Here is an 8,175-nt window from a genome sequence, read left to right as displayed (position 1 = left end):
AAATTTCCACAACTGCTTCAAATTTGACACTTGGATTGCATAATTTTTGGATTTGATTGGAACTGACCTATTCAAACTGGTTAGACAGTTCATTCAAAAATGTCAACATTTTTTAGCATAAAGTTGTTATGCATTAACATCTTAGAGAAATAAACAGAAAACTGGGTTGTGTCTTTTTCTCAGCAATTCTTCAAACTTTCTATGCACAGAGTCATGCAATAAAATATTCTAAACTATAGAATAATGGACCTCACGTGAAATCTACTAAGTCAGACTCTCTGGTTTACAGTCTAAAAATTCACATTTAAAGATAACCTGCTCAGGAGTTCCTGTTGTGGCTCAGTGGCAATGAACCTAACTAGTATCCATGAGGATGCAGGTTCAATCCTTGGCCTTGATCAGTAGGTTAAGGATCCATTGTTGCTGTGAGCTGTAGTGTAGATCACAGATGCAGCTCAGATCTGGCTTGCTGTGGCTCTGGCATAGGCTCAGAGCTGCAGCTCTGATCCTACCTGTATCCTAGGAACTTCCATATGACACAGGTATGGCTCTAAAAAGCAAAATAATAAAAAATAACCTGCTCAGGAGACTGTAATGTGTGGCTTTGGAAATCACAAGAGAAGCCCTTATGTCTTCATTACAAATGTATTCCTTAAATATCCAAATAAAAATTTTAAAGAAATCAAAATGTGTTAAACTAGTATCTAGTGCATTAAAATCTATATCTAAAAATAATTTTCACACTTGTTTTATTTTCCCACCATTTCAGAGTGAATTCACTTGGAAATTTCTAACTCTCCACTTCATTTTTCTGCCCAAGGCTCATAGTTTAAAATCTATGTTCTGATTCTAGTGGGGTATGCTCCATGGATCTGGGAGAGTTGCCAGACAATAAGAAGAAAAGGTATAGTTTGGGAGAAAAGCAATAAAGGTGAAAGATATTGAGTAATCATTAAGTAAATGCACATTGCTATATCTTTTCTCCTAATTTTTCTCATTAAGATTTCAGAAAAGGTTACCAGATATATAATTTTAATTGTTTCAGAGGAGATGAAGCTCTTTATAGAATCAAAGTTTCTTGAGCTGGAAGGAATTTAGAGGGAATTTAGTTCAATAGCTACACACTTCACCAGCCTCGCACCCAGTGAATGGCCCTTAAAGCCAGGCTCTGTACCTTGAGCACTCCAGATGCTGAATGTCTTGACAGAGATTCTGAGAGGCAGATCCTAATGGAACAGGGGAAAAAAAAAAAAAAAAAAGCTGTCATTAGATTTCATTCAAACTTGAAGTTCTTATGAATAATATATAGCACATTCTCAGTTACTTAAACTAAGTGGTTTGAGTTATTTCCTCTTTATATACAACCTCCTCACAATGCTTTTCCTATTTCCTTTTCTCTGTTAATATTGCTATTAATATCCATTTTAACATAGTGTTCTATTAATTTGAATATTCACTTTAATAAAAGTTCAAGAACCACAAAGGGAAAATGAGAAGTATCTTGATCAAAAAAAAAAAAAAAAAAAAAAAAAAGAGAGGAAAAAAATGCAAAAGATAAAAAAAATTTTTTGGCCATATCCATGGCGTGTGGAAGTTTCTGGGGCAGGTATTGATCCCACACCTGAGAGTAACATAAGCATAAGCCACTACAGTGACTGCCCAGATCTTTAACCTAAGCCACAGAGAACTCCAGTAATTTTAAAAATAGACATCAAGTAAAATGTATAAAATAAGTTATTTCAATCTATACAATGCATGAAATAACTGACTATTCCCATTAAAAGACAAAGACCATCAGGTAAACAGGTGAAACATAAAACTCAGCCATATCTTACTTAAAATTACACATTTAAGAGAAGTGTGAAACAGAAAAGTTGAAAGAAAGGAGAAAGGTAAATGCACCCCCCCCCAAAAGAATAAGGAAAAAAAAAAAACTCAGAAGTGACAAAATTTTAAAAAGTGTGATAAGGAATGTATGTCAGGTCATAAATTTATGTGTACACCAAGCAATATATTTAACAAAACAAATAAAAACTATAAGATACACAAAAACAAATTGGCAAAAATTTAACTTAAAGTGTGATATATATATTTTTTTTGGCCACACCTGCAGCATAAACAAGTTCCCTGGCCAGGGATTGCATCTGTGCCACAGTTGCAACCTGTGGCACAGCTGCAGCAATACTGGATCCTTAACCTACTGTGTCACATTGGAACTTGCTGAAATGTAATATTTTTAAATATACTTTTCCAACATCTGGCCATGCCAAGACCAGCTCAGCAGGATGGGGCTGAAGAATGGGTGCTGTGGAACTTAAGGAAAAAGCCAACACAAAACAAAACACAGGGATAGTAAAAGTGGGAACCCGGGGGACTCAAGGTCTCTAGGACCAAGAGCACCGCCTCAAGAAACCACACCACTTTTATTTCACTCTTTTGATGAGATCACATGAGGAGGGGCTAGGGGTGGATAATCAAGCAAGAAGATTGGAAAAACATGTCTCATGACATCTCCTCCTTTTTGTTTTTACAGGAGGACAAAAACACTACTTCCCAAGTTGTTTGCTTCCCCCATCTATAGACAGAACTCAAGTCCAAGTTAAGTCTCAGAGTCCAAATTAAGTCTCACGTAGAACTCCTCGGGCTTCTGCCATGTGTAGACTGACCAGCTTCTAGGGGTGGCCAGAGCAGGGCTTAATGTTCTCTGATGATGGCGAAGGAAGTCTCTGGAACTTGACCATGAGGGGATTCTCGAGGTGCTGGCACAGCCTCCCAGGTGTCCGTGTGAGCTGCGGATGCAGACTTCTTGACTATGATGTGGTAGCAGAGGATGGTTCCACAGGGTAATAACTGTAACCTTTATAGCAGTTGGGGATCTATGCGACCCTTATTTTACAAAGAATGTATCAAAGCTCATATTCTCAATCCCCACCCCTGAGTTGGAGACTCTGTGGGAAAAGGGGCGACGACCGCTCAAACTTCTTCCTGCTGAAAAGGGGCATCGTTAGGGAAAGCAGTTAGGTCTCCACTCATGGGACAGTCAAGTGGGCCCTGACACATTGCTTTGGATACCCCTTCTATCAACATTTGAATATTGATAGCTCTTAATCAAGATGTAATGAAGCAAGAAATACAATTAATTATAATAACAGGATCAAGATCACAATGAATATGGTGAAGAAATATTTTTTCACCAGGAAGAGGAGGTCAGCTGGTTCCACAAAGCAGCTCCAAAAGATGGAGCTGGATAGGACAGCTCATGAATCTACTGTTGAAGATCTAACAGGGAATGAGACACATTCTATGAACAATTAGGAATACAACATTTAGATTTTATAATAGCAAGGCCTTAGTTAAGGAAATGGAGAAACCTTGATTGAGGCATATATTCCTGGCACCCCAGATGGGCGCCACTTGCCGAGTAGTTATGTTGTGAGCCACATGGGACGTCCTCCATTGCCATGTGAATTGAGGCTTTAACCTCTTACAAAATATCTCTTTCTAAAAGAGGAATTGGAGTCTGGAACAATCAGAAAGGCATTGAGAAAAGAATATGGATTCCCAGTCACAACTCAAAGGTTGTGTAAAAATTTTGTAACTGGCTTGCCAGAAACATGAATATGGCAGATTCATGAGGAGGGGCCCAGGATTGGAGAGAAGGACTGAAAAGTGGCTCCGTATTCAGGAGGAAGTCAATAGGCTCTCTTCCTACATTTAGAGTCACTCAGGTCTCCTGAGTGATGATAAGGACAGGAGCCATTATGGAAATGTCCCATCAGTCTTGATCCTGGGCCTGAGGGGTCTCCACAGAGACCTTCATCTTCAGGGGCAGTCCCTCTTCAGTGATCTCCCCAACATATGAGGCACAGCTGAGTCTAAGTCATTCCCATTTGAAGAATCCCTCTTTTCCACAGAGGAAACAGGCTCCGGGCATAGGTCTCTGCCCTAGTCCTCTCACCTTGGAAACTTCCAGATTGACTCCCTGCAGCACCATAACTAGAGCCTCAGCTTTTTCTCTCTCTTCTTGTTCTCCTTTCATTCTTCTTGGCCCCGATTATAACATATTTGAGTTGCTACTCTGAGGAGGTGCTCCAGGTCCTGATCAGGGCCCAAAGCCAATTTTTTTGAGCTTTCTCCATATATCTGGCACCAATTGAACTATAAATTTATCCTTAAGAATTATTTGGCCTTCCATTGTTTCTGGGTTCCTTGGTATATGTTTTCTCAATGCCTTTCTGAGTCTTTTTAAGAAAGCTGATGGACTCTTGTTCCCCTAGTAAACCTCCAATAGTTTTTAATGGGCTTTACTCGTGAGGCTTTTAATCCCTCTACTATACAAGTAACAAAATGATTTCTATGCCAATTGTGGTTATCTCCCTCATCAACAGACCAACTGGGATCACTCATAGAAACCACCTGACACCCTGTGGGGAATCTTGTTCTATCCTAATTTGCCTTTGGCATTTATAGCATCATTCCCTTCATCTTCCCTAGCTTTGATTTGAGCAGTTTCGAAGACTTTATGTATGTGTATGTGTATATATATATATATTCTTTATTCTTATTGGCCTGATTGGCTGGAGACTGTCCAAGAGAGTAATTCATTAACAGAACACAGAGGTTGATGGCCCATACAGACAGGAATCGGCTTCCCCTTAGGGGACGAATCCCATAGTTCCATAGGAACCATTAAGCAGTATGACCCCCTCCGTAGCCCTGCATATATTCCAATGAATTTGATTTTTCATTCTCTTGAAGGTACATAAAGTCCTGTCAGGCATTCCCATATTAACTGGTTTCACCTGACGGTAAGTGAAACTCCAGCCTGTAATTATTTGGAGTGAGAGGCTCTCTTTAAATTAGCAATTGCTTAGGCTAGCATTGAGGCCTTAAAGGACTCCGTCCCCACTCCCTGACAGGCTTTAATATATTCAGCAATGTTAGCTTTTCCTTTTAAAAATCCTGTGGCCTTTTTGCAATCAGTATTTGCATTTTCATATGCTAACAATTGAAAAATAGTATCAGACACCTCAGAGTTAGTAATTTGTCATTTTAATGCCTCTTGTAAATGAGCTAGAAATTCAGTATAAGTTTCCTTAGGGCCTTGTAGGATCTTTTGAAAATAAGTATTTATTTGACCCTTAGATTCAATTTTATCCCAGATTCAATTTTATCCCACGCCATCAAGCAACATTGCCTAATCTGTTCAATAGCTAAATCATTCATTCTCATTTGATCTTGAGGATTACCCCAAGGATCAAGCCCTAACATTTGTTCCATTGTAATAGGCAGATTTCGAGCCTGATTACAATTAGCAGTAATTTGGGCATGATCTTGCCACCAAGACTTAAATTGTAAATATTCACTAGGTGATAGCACAGCAGGGTTAAGTTATGCCAATCAGCAGGAATCATATGATTTCGTTCAGCTACTGCCTGTATGATTCCTTTTGTAAAGGGAGAATTAACACCATAGTTTTGAATGACTTGTTTTAATTCTTTAAGAATTTTAAAAGGAAAGGGCTCATGAATGAACTCATAAACTCCATTAGGGTTGGTGGGATCAATGCCTAGAGACGCTGTCTCCCTGACAGTTACTGGAAAGGCTAAATGTATGGCGTCCAAATTGCCTTCCCTTTGAGCCTGTAAAATTCGCTGTTGAATGGATGATAGATGGTGTTCAGGGATAGCGCTCATTTTCTTTGCAACCCTAGAAGTAGAGGTTTGATGAGTCCTCGTCACCTTACTCCTAATAGGAGGCAATTGAGGAATATCAGAATCAACATTTGGAGCTGAAGGCTCAGGAGCCAAATATTCTCTATGATATTTTTGTTCAGGGACTACATATTTAGGTTCTTCCATCAAAGGTGTAAACTCCCCTTCTTCCTCCTCTAAGTCCTCTGGATCTGTAGAGGTTCTAAAACTGATTTAATTAAGCTCCAAGTACTCCAAATAGACACAGGAATTGAAACACCCTCATCATGCAATATCCTAAGTTCCGTACCCACCATTTCCCATGTCTTTAAATCTAATGTTTTAATGTAAGAAACCAATCACAATGTTTCTCAATAGTCTGAAAAAGTTCCAAAAGCTTACTTTCACTTATTTTTGCACCCCCTTTTTTAAGGAGTTGTCCTAACAAAGAAATGTAAGGACTATAGTTTCCTGAAATTTCCCATTTTACCCTGTAAATACCTGAGAGAAGGAACACATCCACACGATTTCTTCAGCGTGGCCATGCAAAATTCCTCCCTTCTTCTCAGGGCTCCACAGCACTTACAATGAATAAAAATTCCTGCTGTAGTCACAGTCCTTCGTTCTTCACCTGCCTGTTTCCCTGCCCCATGTTGGGCGCCACTTGCCAAGACCAGCTCAGCAGGATGGGGCTGAAGAACGGGTGCTGTGGAACTTAAGGAAAGAGCCAACACAAAACAAAATGCCAACACAAAACAAAACACAGGGATAGTAAAGATGGAAACCTGGGAACTCAAGGTCTCTAGAACCAAAAGTCCCGCCTCAAGAAACCACACCTGCTTTTATTGCACTCTTTTGATGAGATCACATGAGGAGGGGCTAGGGGTAGATAATCAAGTAAGAAGATTGGAAAAACATGTCTCGTGACATGGACAGACTAGTGGAAGAGAGAAATGAAATAGAAATTTAACAATATCATTTGATACATACATTCTATGGATTTAGATAAATTTAATGACATATATCCACCACTATAATACCATATAGAGCAGTTTCACTACCTAGAAATCCTATGTGCCTGCCTATTCATCCCTTCCTTCCCCCAACTCCTGAAAACCAGTGTTATTTTTACAGTCTTCATAGTTTCATCTTTTCCATAACATCATATAGTTGGAATCCTATTGTATGTAGCCTTTTCATATTGACTTCTTTCACTTACTAATATGCATTGAACATTCCCCATGTCTGGAGTTCCCATTTTGGCTCAGTGGAATTGAAACCAACTAGTATCCATAAGGATGCAAGTTTGATCCCTAGCCCTGCTCAGTGGTTAAAGGATCCAGCATTGCCATGAGCTGTGGTGTAGGTCACAGATGCAGCTTGGATCTGGCATTGCTATGGCTGTGGCATAGGCCAGCAGCTGTAGCTCCCTAACCTGGGAATTTCCATATGCCATGGGTGTGGCCCTAAAAAAAGCAAAATCAAAACAAAACAAAAACAAACAAATGACAACAACAAAAATAAAACATCCCCCATGTCTCCTCATGGCTTAATAGCTTGTTTCTTTCTGGGAATAAATAACATGGTATCATATTGATATACCAATGGTTTATCGACTCACTAAATGAAGGACAGATTGGTTGCTTCTGGCAATTATGAACAAAGCTGCTATAAACATTCATGTTCAGGTTTTTGTGGAGACAGAAATTTTCAACTCCTTTGGGTAAATAACAAGATTTGGGATTGATGGATCACATGGTAAGAGTACGTTTAGTTTTATAGAATTGAAATCAGGGTATTGAAGAGGTATTTTCACTTCCATGTTTACTGCAGCATTACTTACAATTGTCAAGCGGTATAAACAACCTAAATGTCTATCGACTGAAGAATGGATAAACAAAATGTGGTATGTGCCTATAATGGAATATTTTATAGCCATAAAAAAAAATCTTATCACATGTGACAATATGGATAGACATTCAAGACATCATGCAAAGGAAAATAAGCCAAATAGAAGGATAAATACTGCATGATTATATTTGTATGACATGTCCAAAGTAGTCAAATTCATAAGACTAAAAAGTAGAATGGCAGTTGTTAGGTGTTGGTGGGAGGCAGAAAAGGAAAGCTGCTACTAAAAGAGAAAAGAGTTTCAGTCATGCAAGATAGAAGAGTTCTACAGATCTTCTATACAACACTATACTTATAGTTAACACTAAAATGCTATACACTTAAATTTGTTTAGAGTTTAGATCCCATGTAATGTGATTTCTTTTACCACAACAAAAAATTATCTACCCTGAGGTAATGAATAAATAGTATTCTTAGAAACATATTTTATAATGTACATTTAAATAATGTAATAATGCAGCACAGTATGTTGAATACATTCATTAAAGCAATACCATCTAGATCCATAACTACAAATGGCAGTCTTAGAAACACCATTTATTCAGGTAAGAAGAAAGTTTAAAAAATGAAA

At 38.5% G+C, this 8,175-nt stretch overlaps 1 long non-coding RNA gene across 1 annotated transcript; it reads right to left on the bottom strand.

Annotated features, from left to right (window-relative positions):
- Positions 1-2,404: 2,404 nt before the first annotated feature.
- LOC110259585 (uncharacterized) lies at positions 2,405-6,510 on the bottom strand. The gene is made up of 2 exons (XR_014832179.1): positions 6,195-6,510; positions 2,405-2,988 (listed from the first exon to the last, which is right to left on the bottom strand). It is a non-coding gene; the product is annotated as an uncharacterized LOC110259585 (long non-coding RNA).
- Between the last annotated feature and the right edge of the window lie 1,665 nt (positions 6,511-8,175).

The sequence above is a fragment of the Sus scrofa genome, chromosome 1 (assembly GCF_054392235.1).
Source record: "Sus scrofa isolate SSC_HxYL_T2T_F1_AM1 chromosome 1, Sscrofa_HxYL_maternal_Yorkshire_Landrace_v2.0, whole genome shotgun sequence".
Classification (NCBI taxonomy): Eukaryota; Metazoa; Chordata; class Mammalia; order Artiodactyla; family Suidae; genus Sus; species Sus scrofa.
Note: the sequence above shows the minus strand (reverse complement) of the source record. Positions and strands in the feature narration are given on the sequence as shown.